Source organism: Eurosta solidaginis, chromosome 4 (genome assembly GCF_040869045.1).
Source record: "Eurosta solidaginis isolate ZX-2024a chromosome 4, ASM4086904v1, whole genome shotgun sequence".
Lineage (NCBI taxonomy): Eukaryota > Metazoa > Arthropoda > Insecta > Diptera > Tephritidae > Eurosta > Eurosta solidaginis.
In genome coordinates this window covers 131,596,779-131,616,532 of record NC_090322.1, presented here as the reverse complement: position 1 = coordinate 131,616,532, position 19,754 = coordinate 131,596,779, and the positions used below count along the sequence as shown (strand labels likewise).

Here is a 19,754-nt window from a genome sequence, read left to right as displayed (position 1 = left end):
TTTTTTCTAAAGTAACATTTTGCGTCAATAAACCAATCCAATTACCATTTTTCATCTCTTTTTTCATATTTGGTACAGAATTATGGCATTTTTTTTCATCTACTTGATATGGTAGGTGTAACACCCATTTTACAAAGTTTTTTCTAAAGTTACATTTTGCGTCAATAAACCAATCCAATTACCATTTTTCATCTCTTTTTTCATATTTGGTACAGAATTACGGCATTTTTTTCATTTTTGTAATTTTCGATATCGCAAAAGTGGGCGTGGTCATAGGTGGATTTCGGCCATATTTTATACCAAGATAAAGTGAGTTTAGATAAGTACGTGAACTAAGTTTAGTTAAGATATATCGATTTTTGCTCAAGTTATCGTATTAACGGCCGAGCGGAAGGACAGACGGTCGACTGTGTATAAAAACTGGGCGTGGCTCAAACCAATTTCGCCCATTTTCCCAGAAAACAGTTATCGTCATAGAATCTATGCATACACCAAATTTCACAAGGATTAGTAAATTTTAGTTCGACTTATGGCCTTAAAAGTATTCTAGACGAATTAAATGAAAAAAGGCGGAGCCACGCCCATTTTGAAATTTTGTTTTATTTTTGTATTTGGTTGCACCATATCATTACAGGAGTTGAATGTTGGCATAATTTACTTATATACTGCAAAGATTTTTAATTTTTTGTTAAAATTTGACTTTAAAAACAATTTTTTTTAAAACTGGGCGTGTTCGTCATCTGATTTTGCAAATTTTTATTTCGTGCACATATGGTAATAGGAGCAACGTGCCTGCCAAATTTCATCATGATATCTTCAACGACTGCGAAATTATAGCTTGCAAAACTTTTAAATTACCTTCTTTTAAAAGTGGGCGGTGCCACGCCCATTGTCCAAAAATTTAGTAATTTTCTGTTTTGCGTCATAAGGTCAACGCACCTACCAAGTTTCATCGCTTTACCCGTCTTTGGTAATGAATTATCGCACTTTTTGGGTTTTTCGAAATTTTCGATATCGAAAAAGTGGGCGTGGTTGTAGTCCGATTTCGTTCATTTTAAATAGCGATCTGAAATGAGCGCCCAGGAACGTACGTACCAAATTTCATCAAGATACCTCAAAATTTACTAAAGTTATCGTGTTTACAGACGGGCGAACAGACGGACGGACGGACATGGCTAAATGAATTTCTTTTTTCACCCAGATCATTTTGATATATAGAAGTCTAAATCAATCTGGATTAGTTTATGCTGTTACGGATTACCGTTATGCGAACAAAGTTAATATACTCTGTGAGCTCTGCTCAGCTGAGTATAAAAACAACAATGTTACACGTGTGGCGCTTTATATTTAGTTAAGTTTTTCTAGATTTTTTTGACTCTAATTAAAAAAATTGTGCTTTCCGTATGTTTCCGTATTGTTTGTTGGAGGCTACAACTATTCTATTATTTACATTTCCGTGGAAATATATGCAACTATTTTATCTATAAATACTACATAGTTTTATTAAACTATAAAATGCAACTCAGCTTAAAGTACTCTTACGTATCAAAAATGGAGCTCTAGACCTGAGATTTGCATCAGGTGAGTGAGGCTGTTTGTAATTCTGACATTTATCGCTTAGTTGACACACTTGGTATTATACACAATGGTTTAACTTGGATAAGTACCGTACAAAATAATTGTTTAATAAACTATAACATCCCGTAGTTTAACTTGGATAAGTACAAGTGTGTTGATTTCTATCTTACAGGCACTGGGTAAAATTAGCATAATAGGGAATTCTGGGTTACCATTGTTGTTTCGGTTGAAAACGGTCAATTAGGGTTCTATGCAGGTACGTTAAAGCTCGTGTTCCAATGAAACGTGATCCAGATACGGATAGAGATTCAAAGTGAAAATGCACCAACAATGTGATTCCTATAGATAAATTTGCTGTTGTATTTACATGTTAAATTTCTATCCGTATCACTCTGCATTGGAACGTAAGTTATATTATACATACATAGTTATAAAAAATACTTTATCATTTTGTTATGTATTTGAAAATTGTTAGACTTGTTAAGTAATATTTGAAAATGTTATAAAATGAATATTCAAGATTGTCATATTTTTTCAGTTCTGAAAAATTCTTAATAAAGAAATGTTCCACATTGTTGAAATCCACAATTTATATAAAATAAAATCTTTTCAAGAGTTTGAATTTATTTTAGTAGCGACGAGGATGGGATATGTATGGTAAAAAAAACATATCCTGCGATCGATAAATTGAAGCGAATGCATTAAATTAAAATCTTACCAACAAAGAAGTGAATACACAAACTTCACCAACAACTAATTTGGAATTACCTCTATTTGGTGAAACAGTGATTTATGTGAAAAATAATATATAGAGAATTACTAAAAAAAGACTAATAAAAATTGTGTAAAAAAAAAGAAAAAACTTTTTAATATTAAAAAACTATTTAAATACATTTATATAATATATATTAACAAATAATAAAAGAAAGTAGTGAAAGACTGTTTCATTAAAAGAATGTAAAAAATGTAATAAACAATTAGATTTACCAATTAAACAAACCGAAAGATCATCAATAAAATATATTAAAAAGAACAAGGAAGTTGCAGCATAATTTTCCAGATTTACACAACGACTCAAGTTCATAATATTAAACATGGCTCTGATTTTAGCTGAATGTCTTCGTGAAGCAAGAAGTCTACCTGCATTCAACGGAAGTAGTGATTATACATTATCAAATTATTTAATGGACGTTACAACCGTTTTACAATTGACACCGGCAGAACACCAAGGTACTCTTCAAACTGTTTTAGGTAATTGATTGCAGGGTAAAGCATTGAGAGTAGTTGAGACATTAGTTAACCCTACTTGGGAAAGTGTAATTATAAAGTTAAAAGAAGTTTGGTATTAAGAGGACATTTTTTAATTGGATAAGTGATGCTCTAAATGTAAAAGCAAAAAATATTGAGGAGCTATATTTTAAATTAAGAAATATTTTAAGTCAAATGAACACAAAATTTAGTTTAGAACAGGGATGCACCTTAACGTTAAGCTAATCGTTTATCAAAAAATTTCCAACGTTTCCGTTGAAACACTTCGAAATATTATCGATAAAGAAATTATCAAGATAAATTTTATATCGTTTTTAACCGAAACGAAAAGATTTCGTTAACGTTAAAAACGTTAACAAAAACGTGATATTTTATGTTTTAATTGTGCTGGCAATGCTATAGCCATGGTGAAGCCGTAAGGTGGTAACAGCGAACGGACATACACACACAAACTCCATGTAATTTGTTTGTGTAATTCGTTGGTGGTAATGTCAAAAATACTCTGAGAAATGTTCCTACTGTCAAAATTCATGAGAAAAGTTGCAATCAGCTTGGCTAATGCTTTCACCTTTAATGACTCCGCCATCAATCAGCTTTGCCAGCATAGTTTGAAATTAATAATCAACATAAACGATTTGATTTCGTTTTGATATGGCAGAAAACGAAACAAAATCATTTCGTTAATTAGACGTTCTTAACATTAATAAACGAAACGAAATGACTTTGTTTCGTTTATTAACGTCAATTATCGTAACGAAATGATATCGGTTCGTTGGTTAAGCATGCCTGGTTTAGAACCAGATAATTTATATACTCCTGAGAATAATGAAAAATTAATATTTGATATATATGTTAATTATTTGCCCATTGATATTAAATCATTATTGATGCAAAATCATATAAGATCTATTAACAATGCATATAGTTTCTACTTAGAAAATAATATTTTGAATGATATAAAGCTGGTAAACTATAAGTATGGCTATAGTTTTCCAAATAATTTTAAAAATGAACATACCTTCTAAAATAAAAATCTTCAAAACAGAGTTAACTGTTCAAATTGTGACAATCTCTTAAATGAAAATCGAACTTTTATTTCAAATCAAAATTCCAAAATAAAAAAAATTACGATAACAATTGTTGTGGATGCGAAGTAGTTCATGGGCAGAACGTTTTTATTTAACATGTACTTCATATTACAATCATATGTAAATGCAACCATGTCTATCATTTTTCATTTCTCTCTTGTAAAACATTCGTTCGTACAAAATAAAGTCAGTCCATACCCTTCAAAAAACGCGAGTACTCCATAAATAGTGTAAGGAATACTCCTTTAGGAGTATAGGAGTGTTCCAAAACTAATCTATATTCATACAAAAAATGTGCTCCAATTAACATTGCGATGTCCTAGGAGAGGAGTAGGTGATCCCATTCTCGCTTTGTTTGTGAGTATTCCATACAGTACATAGGTGAGAGTACTTCCCAAAGTACTTTAACTGTAGAACTCCATGGAGCACTCACAGAAGATCATATGCCAAAGTACTAAAGAGGAATTTTGTCGGAAAGCATTATCGGAGTGAATTTAATTTAAAATGAAAGTAAATGAAGAGGGGCAAATCAACTTTTATATTTTATACTACGAATATTCGTATGTTATTTAGCATTTGCGTGAATAAAGAAACTAATATTTCCCTATACTATAGTATGTATATGTACATATAACTAGTGCGTGGTTGCATTTTATCAGAGTTGCCATAGTAAAATTATTATCAGTTATTTTTGTGCAATATTTTACTTTTGCCAACTCTGTTCGATCGTCATCGTGTCGTGATCACGGTCGTTAAAAACGAGCAATGATCGGCTGATGTTGGTCCGCAAACGCATTGCAAAGGAGTATTGGTAGAGTACTACAACATGAAGAAAATGGAACACGTAATCCAACAATTTTTGCAGGGTAGCGGAACGATACAAGGTGGCAGCATGGTGACGTACCTACAAACATAAATAAAAATTCCTTGTACTTTGTTTTTGTAAATTCGATGGACAAATGTCAAAATCGTACGGCACCGGAAGTTGATGTATCAAATCAAATAAAAAAGGGTATAATCAGCTGTTCCATGCTGCCACCTTGTATCGTTGCGCCATGAGTCAGTCGTTATTCAGCATTCAAATTACTCGAAACTTTATGTTATGGGCCCAGCGCTCGAAAATGTAAACGACTGCAAAAAGTGAAGTGTATTTCTTTATACAAGAAAAGTTAAAACTTTAAAGAATACAAGTGAAGTATATTTTTTGAGAAAACATTGAAGTTAAAGCTAACAAGTAAGGAAGGTTAAGTTCGGATGTAACCGAACATTACATACTCAGTTGAGAGCTATGTTGACAACATAAGGGAAAATAACCATGTAGGAAAATGAACCGAGGGAAACCCTGGAATGTGTTTGTATGACATGTGTATCAAATGAAAGGCATTAAAGAGTATTTTATGAGGGAGTGGGCCAGTTCTATAGGTGGACGCTATTTAGGGATATAGCCATAAACGTGGATCAGGGTTGACTCTAGAATGCGTTTGTACGATATGGGTATCAAATTAAAGGTGTTAATGAGTATTTTAAAAGGGAACAATCCTTAGTTCCATAGGTGGACGCCGTTTCGAGATATCGCCACAAAGGTGGAACAGGGGTGACCCTAGAATTTGTTTGTACAATATGGGCATCAAACGAATGGTGTTAATGAGTATTTTAAAAGGGAGTGGGCCTTAGTTCTATAGGTGGATGCCGTTTCGAAATATTGCCATAAAGGTCCCTGCAAAAATTGTTGGACCATGTGGTCCACTGGAGTACTTACCACTCTACTCCACTGTAATGCAGCGATGGACCAACTCATGTTTCTACACGAACATGTTGTAAGCCGATCATTGCTCGTTTTTAACGATTGTAATCACTACACGATGTTTATTGGACTGTGGGTACTCCATGGATTACTCTGATGTAAAGCGGAGCTGGAGTATATGGTCCGGTCCTAGGACATCGCAATGTTAATTGGACCATATTTTTTGTAAGAATTGTGGTTAATTTTGGAGTACTCGCTTGGTCCATAGCGAGTACTCCATACATGCATGTATGGAGTACTCGCGATTTTTGCAGGGGTGAACCAGGGTTGACTCTAGAATGTGTTTGTACGATATGGGTATCAAATTAAAGGTATTAATGAGGGTTTTAAAAGGAAGTGGTGGTTGTTGTATAGGTGGTCGCCTTTTCGAGATATCGCCATAAAGGTGGACCAGGGGTGACTCTAGAACGCGTTTGTACGATATGGGTATCAAATGAAAGGTGTTAATGAGTATTTTAAAAGGGAGTAATCCTTAGTTCCATAGGTGGACGCCGTTTCGAGATATCGCGATAAAGGTGGACCAGGGGTGACCCTAGAATTTGTTTGTTCAATATGGGTATCAAAAGAAAGGTGTTAATAAGTATTTTAAAAGGGAGTAATCCTTAGTCCCATAGGTGGACGCCGTTTCGAGATATCGCCATAAAGGTGGACCAGGGGTGACCCTAGAATTTGTTTGTATAATATGGGCATCAAACGAAAGGTGTTAATGAGTATTTTAGAAGGGAGCGGGCATTAGTTCTATAGGTGGACGCCGTTTCGAAATATCGCCATAAAGGTGGACCAGGGGTGACTCTAGAATGTGTTTGTACGATATGGGTATCAAATGAAAGGTGTTAATGAGTATTTTAAAAGGGAGTGGGCCTTAGTTCTATAGGTGGACGCCTTTTCGAGATAACGCCATAAAGGTGGACCAGGGGTGACTCTAGAATGAGTTTGTACGATATGGGTATCAAATTAAAGGTATTAATGAGAGTTTTAAAAGGGAGTGGTGGTAGTTGTATATGTGAAGGCGTTTTCCAGATATCGAGCAAAATGTGAACCAGGGTGACCCAGAACATCATCTGTTGGATACCGCTAATTTATTTATATATGTTATACCTGCCAAGATTTTAAGGGTTTTTTATTTTGCCCTGCAGAACTTTTTCATTTTCTTCTACTTAATATTGTAGATGTCACAACCATTTTATAAAGTTTTTTCTAAAGTTATATTTCGCTTCAATAAAAAAATCCAATTACCTTACCATGTTTCATCCCTTTTTTCGTATTTGGTATAGAATTATGGCATTTTTTTTCATTTTTCGTAATTTTCGATATCGAAAAAGTGGGCGTGGTCATAGTCGGATTTCGTTCATTTTTCATACCAAGATAAAATGAGTTCAAGAAAGCACGTGAACTAAGTTCATTAAAGATATGTCGATTTTTGCTCAAGTTATCGTGTTAACGGCCAGACGGACGACTGTGTATAAAAACTGGGCGTGGCATCAACCAATTTCGCCCATTTAAAAAATTTTTTTTTTTTAAAGAGGGCGTGGTCCTTCTCCGATTTTGCTAATTTTTATTAAGCGTACATATAGTAATAGGAGTAACGTTCCTGCCAAATTTCATCATGATATCTTCAACGACTGCCAAATTACAGCTTGCAAAACTTTTAAATTACCTTCTTTTAAAAGTGGGCGGTGCCACGCCCATTGTCCAATATTTTACTAATTTTCTATTCTGCGTCATAAGTTCAACTCATCTACCAAGTTTCGTCGCTTTATCTCTCTTTTGTAATGAGTTATCGCAATTTTTCGGTTTTTCGAAATTTTCGATATCGAAAAAGTGGGCGTGGTTATAGTCCGATATCGTTCATTTTAAATAGCGATCTGAGATGAGTGCTCAGGAACCTACATACCAAATTTCATCAAGATACCTCAAAATTTACTCAAGTTATCGTGTTAACGGACGGACGGACGGACGGACATGGCTCAATCAAATTTTTTTTCGATCCTGATTATTTTGATATATGGAAGTCTATATCTATCTCGATTCCTTTATATATGTACAACCAACCGTTATCCAATCAAACTTAATATACTCTGTGAGCTCTGCTCAACTGAGTATAAAAAGTGTAATGACTGGTGTAGTAAGAATCGAGCCGCTGAACGCGGAGAATTACGATTCATGGAAATTGCAAATACGTGCAATTCTCATTAACGGCCCGATTCTTAGCGTTACGGGTAAAATAGTACCCACAACATTATGTAACCGAAAATCGTTACCAGTTGTTTTATTCGCGATTCTGGCCAAAGTGGTAACGCTGTCATCACCGAAAAACTCACCAGTGTCTGTGGTGAAATTTAAAAGTTGGTTTTCTTCGCTTTACCCATGGCGGAACGATACAAGGTAGCAGCATGGGACAGCTGAATAAAAACTTTTTTTATTTAATTTGATAAATCAACTTCCGGCGCAGTACGATTTTGACATTTGTCCATCGAATTTACAAAAACGAAGTACATGGAATTTTTATTTATGTTTGTAGGTGTGTCACCATGTTGCCACCGTGTATGGTTCCGCCATGGCTTTTCCGACGATGTGTCATTCGTAGATACGATGTTAACGAATAAACGAGACGATGTGTATATACATATGTGCATACATGCATACGTTTTTACATAGCTATATTGTAATATATACTGTGAAAGTACATGGAAAGAAATATGTATAGCAAGAGGCAACACTTTTTTACCATTACCTTTCAAAAAACGCGAGTACTCTATAAATAATGTAAGGAAGACTCCTTTGGGAGTATAGGACTGCTCCAAATCTATTCTGTATTCATACAAAAAATGTGCTCCAATTAACATTGCGATGTCCTAGGAGAGGAGTAGGTGATCCCACTCTCGCTTTGTTTGTGAGTATTCCATAGAGTACATACGTAAGAGTACTTTCCAAAGTAGTTTCACTGTAGTACTCCATGAGCACCCATAGAGGATCATATGCCAAAGTACTAAAGAGGAATTGTTTCGGAAAGAATTATCGAAGTGAATTTAATTTAAAATGAAAGTAAATGAAGAGGGGCAATACAACTTTTATATTTTATACTACGAATATTCTTATGTTATTTAGCATTTGCGTGAATAAAGAAACTAATATAATATGCGTATAATTGGCTATAGCACCATCAGAGTTAGGACTCATTTTAGAGTGTATAAGTGCACGCGATATTTGTTTGAGGTTAGAATCGACATTCCCCAATCAAAAGGTTCGGCAAGAAAAGCGACGTTACTAGAGCTGTAGTCATTGGTGCCGTTTGTCGTATCGCTGTAGTCGTATCAAAGAGGATAAATATAATAAGAGCCGTCACTCGTTATTTTTTAGGCATTTACTCGATGTAAACTGTGAGTTAGTCGCTACTCTTGTTTTATGAAGGACATTTTTGAATTGCCTTCCATTTATCCATGCGGTGTTTTCACTTTATGCAAACATGTTTTTTGGAAAGAGAATTAAATTATTAATTAAATACAGCCGGAAAAATAAACACAAATACCCCATGAAAATGTATAAAAGACATTTATAAACATCTCGCCCAAAAAAAAGTAGCGACTACCTCATAGTTTACATCGAGTAAATGCCTAAAAAAGAACGAGTGACGGCTCTTACTATATTTATCCTCTTTGGTCGTATCCCTAACGTAATCAGCTGTTTATCGTTACGACGCACAGTGGCACCTTTTGTGTTTTTTATTTGCAAAAATCATAACTTTTGAACCAATGAAGATATTTTAAAAATTTAAAATGCTAACAGTGTTCCCGCAGGTACATTTGGTTTTCATTAATTTCAAAATTCGTTTTAGAGGTATGGTTCCTTCGGCAAAGTTGCTTATTTTGATCCCTAGAATATGATTTTCACAGAGCAATGGGCAATTTTTTTGCCTCCCCACAAATCGACCCGCCCTAATGTGCCCGTTTTATAAATATGTATTTCTTCGGTAGATGCGGCAGTGCTGGTCTCTAGGACCGAATGAAGGTCAGTCTCTCCACAAGGAGCTACTCATTGTACGACAAATTTTGAGAACCGCGAGAAGAAATTGAGCCATGCTACTTTGAAATGCCATGCTTTGGTCCCGGAAAAAACCCCGAATGACTCCAGTACATATACCAAGCTACCGGTGGAGGTGCCGATTTTGTACGTACGTGTTTTTTTTCAGTAGAAGCATTCGTATATATATGTGTCGGGGGTTAAAAGAACATAAAAACAAGAAATACCTACTCGTAGATGAAGGCTATTACGATCAATACATCGTACAATTGTTTGTATGTCCCTTTGAAAATCAAATATTTCTGCTGAAATAGTCAAAAAAAATTTACTTTTACTTATTTTCAGCAAGTAATTCGAAACCAGAATTTCGACTGTTAAAAAACTGAAAAATATTTGCTTAAAAATAATTGATCATGAAATACTTATAGCTTCAAAGCACAGTAAAATATTCAAGTTTTTTTTTTCTCGTCTGACGACGACAGCTCGCATCCATTCAAGTAATATCTGAAGTAAAATAAAAAAAATAATAAATTTGTTTGCTTTGCTTTTTTCTGTTGCTGAAATATTTTTCAAATACAAATGTCAGCTGTATACAAAAATTCCAAACCGACAAAAGACTCATTGCTGGTAAAGCCAAAAATTTGCAAATTTTACTATTTTTCAGTCAGCAATTCAAACCCTAATTTAATCTTAAAGTACAAGTCGATAAATGAACAGTTTTATCTAAAGAGACGAATTTTCTTTGGCATATAATCACAAGTGAAGGTATAAAGCCAAATCCGGAAAAAAATGCGGCAACTCAAAAGTTAAAATTACCAGAGACTGTGAAAGAAATAAAATCCTTTCTTAGTTTAACCAGATATTACCGGAAGTTCATAAAAAACTATTCTTTTATAGCAAGTCCTATTATAAAGTATTTAAAAAAAAAATACTAAGATAAATGCTAAAGATCAGTCGTATATAGATGCTTTCGAGAAATTGAAGGATATTCTAATTAACCCGCCTTTACTTTGTTATCCTAATTTTAATAGAAAAATTCGTTTTGACTACTGATACTAGTAATTCAGCTATCGGTGCAGTGTTAAGCCAAAGAGGATAAATACAATAAGAGCCGTCACTCGTTATTTTGTGGCGAGTATCTCGCCGGAAATTGAAAAAATTGATGCCGAATGTTTTCTGAGAGGGACATTTTTAATTGTCTCGCATTTATCCATGCCTTGTAGGCCCCTTGTGCAACTGTGATTTTTGGAAAGAGAATTAAATAAATTAATTAAATACAGTCGAAAAATGAACACAAATACCCCACGAAAATGTATAGAAGACATTTATAAACATCTCGCCCAAAAAAAAAGTAGCGACTACCTCTCGGTATACATCGAGTAAATGCCAAAAAAATAACGAGTGACGGCTCTTATTGTATTTATCCTCTTTGGTTAAGCTAAGAAGGGAAACCAGTGAGTTATGCTAGTAGGACATTAAATGGGCATGAAAAGAATTACTCGACTATAGAAAAAGAATTGCTAGCTATATTTTGGTCCGTAAAGTACTATCGTTGTTACCTTTATGGCCGAAAATTTCTTATACAGACAGATCATCAGCCTTTAAAGTGGTTATTTTCTCTAAAAGACCCCAACTCGCGCATTATTAGGTGGAAAATTTTATTAGACGAATTTCAGTTCGATATTGAGTATATTAAAGGGAAGGAAAATGCAGTAGCGGATTTTTAAGTACAGTTTCAATAAATCAAAGTTCTTTGAGTAGTTTTCATTGTTTTCAAGAAAACTTAAGTAATAATTTTATTACAAGAGTTTCGATTATTAACAAATATCGAACTCAGATTAGAATACTCAAAAATAAACATAGGGGAAAAGAATTACTTTTTAACAAATACAAAATAGTTTACATTTCCGAAGAAGATTTAATAAATGATCGTTATTTAAATGATTTACTTGTAGAAGAGAATTAAGAAAAGAGAAAATTGGAATATATTCTGAGATTGAAGAAGATAAATATAACATAATAAAATTAAAATTAATTGAACTTTTCTCTAATGACAATAGTTTTAAATTTATTAAGTGTTTAAAATTGCATGAGGACATTGAATCTGAAGAGTAGTTATTAGATTTTATCAATGATAATAACTTAAAGGGTAATCATAGAGGGATTCAAGAAAATTATGAAGAGTTAAAAGATTTATATTGTGACGAATATTAGCAACACTAAGGGATACTATCATCTTTAAGCCGATTCTAACCAGTGACTTGTATGTACATAAACAAATCAATCATTATGTCTACACATATGCACAGTATTTCTCACACATTCACATGCATATATCTGAGATGCTCACAAAAGTAGGCAATCATTTGTGCAAGTATCACACACGCGCATATGAGAAGCTATAAACGTGCATCTCTAGTTTATAGCTGGTTAACAAGTAGTAAATTCTAGAAGAAGAAACGCCTAGAATGCGAACGAGGCATCACAGAGTATAAAAGGAGTTAAAGCTGAGTAATCAGAATCAGTTTGATTCAAGCACGCGAAGGGCAGACATCTTGCCGCGATGCGAGGGCTTAGTCGCTGACCACGGGACTGTGCCACCCAGTAGGATGCAGGTTCATATGGATCTCCATGACTGCGGTGGCCTAGTCCTAGGGTGAGTGATGACCAAGATCTGCCCCCTCCCAATCAAGGGTGTTATGCGGCACCGTGCCCATTGAATGGTTTGCAGCCGGGAGGTTAATCTGGCTGTATTTGTACGGAGCCTCTCTGACACCGGGCCGCCTCAGAGAGTAGAAATGGTCTTACCGTGGTAAGCGGCTCTGCCGCGGCGGACGACACTTTTCCCCCTTTCAACAAGGTGACCCTAAGCTGGCCTCGTCTAGCAAGGGGTCGTACGAACAAGATGAACAAAAAAAAAACAAACAAAAAGAAATAGATACTTCGTCCTCCTCCACAGGGAGAAGGACAACAGCATTGGCATCCATACGCCCTAGTGAACGAGGGAGGGCAACCAATGCTACCAATGCTAAAGGGAAGAGCGACTTGGTGGGGGTCGGCACTAGTATGACGGCGAAGGGAGTTGCGCTGGCAACGGCGAACCCTGACGCGCCTGCTGTTGCCAGACACCGACCAAGCGCCGGAACGGCAACCATTTTTCCCACGGCTGTGGCAGGGGTCTCTGGACCTGGCCACTCGGAGCCAAGGGAAAACGGGGCCGCAATAGCTACTTTAACCGGGGGAGCGACTGCGTTGGAAACGACGGGTCGGCTCCCAATGGAAGACAAGAGGGCAACCTCAGTTAACACAGTCTTAGGTGATCGGACGGGGGCAAGCACCAGTATGGCGGCGACGGTAGTTGCGCTGGCAACGGCGAACACTGACGAGCCTGCTGATGCTGGGCGCCCGTCTGACGCCGGTATGGCGACTGTTCTCCCCACGGCTGTGACAGGGGTTCCACGATCTGGTCACACTGAGCCAAAGGAGAAAGGAGCTATAAGGAAGACATCATCCGGGGGTACGACCGCGAGGGCAACTACGGGTCGGACCCTTTCTCAAGAAGAGTCCCACAAGGGATCGTTCCACAGGAACAAGAGAAGGGATGCAAAAGTCCTGTCAAGGTATGAGGGCGTTCCGCTGGAAACGCTGTCAGAGAACGCCAGGAATTCGGTGGAAAGGGCGCGAGCTCTACTGCCGAATTTTCGGGGTTCTCTGCCAACAAGCGCAACCCCATATAAGCGTCAAAGGTCTGATAAGGATATCAAACCACCGCCGAAAAGGCACCAGAATCACCCCGCGGTAGCCAAACCCAGCTTTGCCGAGGTAGCCAAGGGCCGGATCCTTATAGGAATCCTGGACCGACGGAATGACAGTGGTGCAGTCCCTAAAGACCAGTGGCCGTACGTCCGGAATGAAATCGGTAACGCCGTTCTCGACGAGTCTCCGGGTAGTCCGCCGCGAGGTTCTGATGCAGAATGGTACCAGGGCCAAATCAAGGTACTCGCTTGCGAGGACGTAAGGTCTGTTGCGCTGTACAAGGCAGCAGCCGCAAAGCTGGGACAAGTCTATCCCGGGGCGATTATCGAGGTCGTCGACTGGAAGGACATTCCGGCTCGGCCAAGGGCCAGGGCATGGGTTCCAGCAGTTCCAGCAGAACCTGAGAGAATTCTCAGAATACTGCAACTGATGAACCCGGCTCTCCCAACGCAGGACTGGAGTGTCATCCAAGTCGAGGACGATGTAGGACCTAGGAGACAGGTCGTGTTAGCCCTGAATAAGGAAGCTCTCGAGCCCCTTAGACGGAGCAAAGGAAGAGTGTTTTACAGCCTCGGCGAGGTCGTAATGCACGTATACCGTGGGGACGCACAGCGCGCATCCCTTTCGAGTGCCTCTTTGGACACGGACATTGAGGCACCCGAAGTGGAAGCGGAAATCTCCGACGCCGAAAACCTGGTTTCCGCCACGTCAAATTGCGCAGGGGCTCTGGGCAATTTGTCGATGGAGGATGCTCTGCTGGATAGCGATGGAGAGGATCCGAACATCACGGTGATGGAGGCAGGGGAGTCTGAGCAAGCTCATGCTGAGGTTGCTCCAGATAAACCTGCACGAAAGTAGGGCAGCCTCGGCTGCTCTCATCAGTCGCCTTTCTAAAGGCGACGTCGAAGTGGTCCTTATCCAAGAACCCTGGGTGAACAACTCAAGGATTTGCGGATTGGGGGCCATTGGGTTCAAGCTCATCCGAGCTGCAGATGAAGGTAAAGTGAGAACATGCATTTTAGTAAAGTGTGAGCTAAATATCTTTCTCCTACCTAATTATAGCAATGGTGACGTTACAGCGGCCAGCTTGGCAAGCGGAGACACCCAATTAACGCTAGCCTCCGTTTATATGCCGTACGACACAGAGGAACATCCTCCGCAAAAGACGGTAAAGGATCTGGTGGCCGACTCAAGCAAAGGCCATCTGCTAATCGGGACAGATGCAAACGCCCACCACGTGCAGTGGGGTAGTTCCGACATAAACACTCGTGGTGAGTCACTTTTTGAGTACCTTTTAACAACTAACCTTGTAGTTTGCAATGTAGGTAATGAACCAACTTTTATTACTAAAAACCGTAGAGAGGTTATTGACCTCACTATTTGCAGCGAAAGCGTTTATGGGTGGGTTAAAAAATGGCGTGTTCTTGAGGAACATTCCTTTTCAGACCACCGGTATATTGAAGTAATGTTAGAGTTCTTCGTCGATCAGCCCATTGCGAGACGTTAGCCACGTAATACAAACTGGGAACTGCATAATGAGCTGTTAGCAAGAGAACTACCAGAACTGCCCCCACAAAGCCCATCATCAACGATGGAGCTAGAGGGTCTGGTAGAAACCTTCACATCGGCATTCTCAAATGCCTTAGAACAGGCCTGTCCATTGCCAAAACCACGCGGTAAGCGAAAACCTCACTGGTGGTCCCATGATCTGGACCTACTTCGTAAATCCTGTAGAGAACAGTTTAACAAAACCAAATTCTTTGATAATGGGTCACAATGGCTAGAATACAAGGACAAACTAAGGACCTACAAAGAAGTCCTGAGACAAGCGAAGAGAACTTCATGGAGAAATTTCTGCACTGGATTCGAAAGTGTCGTTGACACATCCAGGCTACGGTGCGTGCTTTCTAAGACGCAAACAGCTATTAGCTTTCTGCGGAGACCGAATGGTACCTGGACCAGCACAGAAGGGGAAACTCTAGAGCTGCTCCTGGACACACATTTGCCGGGAAATATGACCAACGCACCGGAAGTACCTGCAGCAAACCATGCTGTGAATATACCCATCACTGAGGAGAGGGTGAGGTGGGCAGTCAAAAGCTTTAAACCTTTTAAGGCTGCTGGACCAGACGGGATTGTACCCGCTCAACTTATCTACTCTTTGGAGTTATCAGCCAACTGGCTGCGGCACATATATACCGCTTGTTTGGCTATTAACTATATTCCGTGTGCATGGAGGAGCGCCACGGTCATATTCATTCCTAAGGCAGGCAAAGCCTCTCACTACGAGCCGAAGGACTACAGACCTATCAGTCTTTCATCCTTCGTACTCAAGACCCTAGAGAGAATAGTTAGCGATTTTCTCACTACAAGCATTGATAGGAATCTCATTTCGGGCTATCAACACGCGTACACCAAAGGTAAATCTGCGAAGACTGCTCTACATAGCCTAGTCTCTACTATAGAAACATCCTTGTTCAAAAAGGATTATTGTCTTGTGGCCTTCCTAGACATTGAAGGAGCATTCAACAATATAAGTCCAGACGCCGTTAACAATGCTTTAACTGATCTGGACGTAAATAGACCCCTAGTGGGACTGATTGATCAACTGCTCAGGGGAAGGAAAGTGCTTTCCTCACTGGGGAAGGTTGATATAACACGATTTGTCGCAAGGGGCACGCCCCAGGGTGGTGTCCTTTCCCCTTTACTATGGAACCTAACGGTAAACTCGCTATTAAGAGATACTAGTTGTGGGAGCGGGAAGGTCGTGGCATATGCTGATGACCTAGCGATTGCCTACAGAGGCAAGTTCCCTCAAATTTTATGCGTCTTGTGCAGGTAGCATTGCGAGAGGTTTCCTTGTGGGCTTCCCGATGTGGACTCAGCGCCAACTCCGATAAAGTAGAGCTTGTCTTATATACCAAACGATACAAAATACCATCGTTGAACCTACCAGAACTAAATGGGGTGCGCCTAAGCCTGGCAGATAAAGCCAAATTTCTAGGCGTAGTTCTAGACAAAAAGCTGAACTGGAAGGACAACGTTATCCAGCGACAAAAGAACGCGTACATTGCATTATATACGTGTAAAAGAGCCATTGGCAAAAAATGGGGACTCACCCCCAACATATGCAGATGGATTTATACCGCGATTATCAGACCCATACTGCTGTATGGGGTAGTCGTATGGTGGCCAGCCTTGAGCAAGGCGTCAAACCTAAACTTGTTGGGTAAAGTCCACAGATCCAGCATGATAAGCATAAGCGGGGCTCTAAGAACAACGCCTAGCGAAGCTCTTCAGGTCATTCTTGACATCCTTCCATTGAATCTGGCTGGTCATCGAGCAGCGGCAACGTCAGCCCTGCGTCTAAGGGAGTTGTCGTGTTGGAACAACAAGACCACAGGATACTCAAGTATACTAAACAAATACAGTTTTCTCTCTCCTAGCACAGATCGCTGTGCGACCACAACAGTTGCGGAAACCAACTTTAAGATAAACATACCCAGCAGGGATGACTGGACGGAGTCGGATAAGTGCCTTGCTATGAGCAACAACATTTCCATATACACGGACGGCTCCAAGCTAAACGGTAGAGTTGGAGGTGGAGTATACTCAAGGGACCTTGACCTCCAGCTCTCATTCAGACTACCCGACCACTGCAGTGTATTCCAGGCAGAAGTTGCAGCCATAATGGAAGCCGCAGCTAGGATAGGGACATACAATGTCGGCAAAGAAATTTTTATCTTCAGCGACAGCCAAGCTGCCATAAAATCTCTGGGCTCCCACTCGTTCAATTCTGAACTAGCACTAAAATTTCGCCGATCTCTTCAAGAGATGGCTCAACAGAACCGTGTACACCTCACATGGGTCCCTGGACATAGGGATATCGAGGGAAACTGCATTGCAGATGAACTCGCTAGGCAGGGTACAACCAAGCAGGTTCTTCCTGGACAAGAACGCTTAGGTATGCCCCTGTCCACATGCAAGCTAATGCTAAAAGAGCACATCTACCGTCAAGCCGACGAAAGATGGCTACAAACACCGGGGTGTCGAACATCGAAAGAAACCTGGCCTAAATGGGATCCTAAAAGGTCCCGTCACGTGTACAACCTAAGAAGGGATACAATTTTCACACTTGTGGGGGCACTAACGGGTCATTGCCTCATATGTAGGCATGCAGAAAGGCTAGGAGCGCCTTATCGTCGTTGCTGTAGGAGTTGTAAAGAGGATGAGGAGGAGGAAACGGTGGTTCACCTCATTTGCAACTGCCCAGCACTAAGCGGAGCACGGCAGCGCTTTCTGGGAGCTCCATTTCTTGATAATATGATTTAGGTTGTGGAGCATGACGTCAAGGACCTAGTAGGTTTCATCAGGTTCTCAAAATGGTTCGAAGAGGAAAGGTAACGGTGTTTTTCGTGGTATCACAACGGGCCTAGTACTACTGGCCTAAGTGTGCCCTCGGGCAGCCAGCCTAACCTAACCTATTGTGAAGTACTCTAATAAAGACCATTTTGCACCATTGAATATTGGAGTTATTTATTCAACAGTTTAGCGATACAGAAGTTAGTAGAAGGCTGCAAATAAGAGGAATTCAGTAATTTCGTTACAATATTTTAATCCAAAATTGTTTAAATATATAAATAGATATAATAATAGTTGTAGAATTTGTAAAGAAAATAAATATGATAGGAGACCGATAAAAAAAAAAACAATTTAAAAATACTTTTACACCTGATAAACCAAATTCCGTGGTACATTGAGATATTTTTCAAATTCAGAAAACTTGTTTTTAACAACGATTGATAAGTTTACAAAGCTAGGTACGGCACATAGACTTAGTGATAAAAATATGATTACTGTCAAAACGAAAATTGAAGAGAGAAATGCGTTTTAGGGAAACCAGAAAAATTGATAATGGACAACGAGTTCAATAATGCATTGATATCATTTTTTTGTCAAGAAAATGATATTGTAGCACATTGCACTACAGCGAATTCCCACACTGGGAATTCAGATATAGAAAGCATGCATTCAACACTTCTTGAGCATATTCGAATATTAAAAAACAGTAGTAATATTAATAACGCAGAAGAATTGATACTTAAATCGATACATTTTTACAATAACACGATTCACAGTACAATTAAAGTAAAACCAATTGACTTTATAAATAAAACAAACATAATTTTTGAAGAAGTTAAGATGAGAATTGAAGAATGTAAGAGAAAAACAATTGAAAGAGTAAATATGAAGAAAAAAATATATTAAAAATCCTTTCGCAAATAGACAGAAAACTGCTAAAAGGTATAATAAATATAATTATAACGCTAAAAAGGTAGATACTGATCAATTTCGCAGACCCTTTAAATCCATAAATTTGTAAAAAAAATAAGTAAAAGTCATTTATTATATAAATAATATAGATTTATTAATTTTTAAAATATAAATTATTTATGATATAAATTCGAAATCATTTCATAAATGGAGAAAACTATGTGCTATTTTATTATTTATAAATATTGATTTAATATAAAATGTTACATTAATTAGTTTTTGTTATTTACATGAGAAATAATTATCAATCTTTGTTGTATTTTTGTACTCGATGGGACTCGAATTTTTAGGAAAGGGCGAGTTATATTATACTTATTTATAAATAATACTGTATAAATTTGTTATGTATTTCAAAATTGGTAGACTTGTTAAGTAATATTTGAAAATGTTATAAAATGAATATTCAAGATTGTCATATTTTTTCAGTTCGGAAAAATTCTTAATAAAGAAATATTCCACATTGTGGAAATCCACAATTTGTATAAAATAAAATCTTTTCAAGAGCTTGAATTTATTTTAGTCACAACAAAAGATTGAAACAGGGTTATATAGTCACAAACGTGTTGCTCCTGTTCCACAACATTTTAATTTTATATCATGGCGAAAATCGTTCAGTTCAGAGTTAGTGATTTTCATTAAAAATTTAATTTGTTACATGAGGAGGTTACTCCTCTAAGTGTAAAAAGCATAGAAAACGTGGAGTTTTTAAAATTAATGTGAAAAGATTTTTAAACTCAGCAACAAAGTATATCGATAAAATTTTTTCTGGGATTTCTGTACCCAAGTTCATTATATTTGTGTAATACAAGAATCTGGTAACAGCATTTTCGATGTTATAACAAAAAAACGTATCTAATAAACAAACTTTCATTAGTTCATATTTTCGTCTGCTCTTTTGGTTTGCT

General features: G+C 38.1%; 1 protein-coding gene across 3 annotated transcripts in view; it reads right to left on the bottom strand.

Moving 5' to 3' along the window:
* Positions 1–19,754, bottom strand: part of LOC137250349 (sulfhydryl oxidase 1-like) — a 189,737-nt gene that overhangs the window by 148,952 nt on the left and 21,031 nt on the right. Inside the window, exon 1 of one of the 3 annotated variants that reach the window (XM_067782979.1) lies at positions 3,866–3,989. The exons of 1 other annotated variant lie outside the window; for it this stretch is intronic. The gene's annotated coding sequence lies outside the window, so the exon portion shown is untranslated. Of the gene's footprint in view, positions 1–1,542; positions 1,733–3,865; positions 3,990–19,754 lie in introns of those variants that run through there. One more of the 3 variants, XM_067782978.1, reaches the window with a different exon arrangement.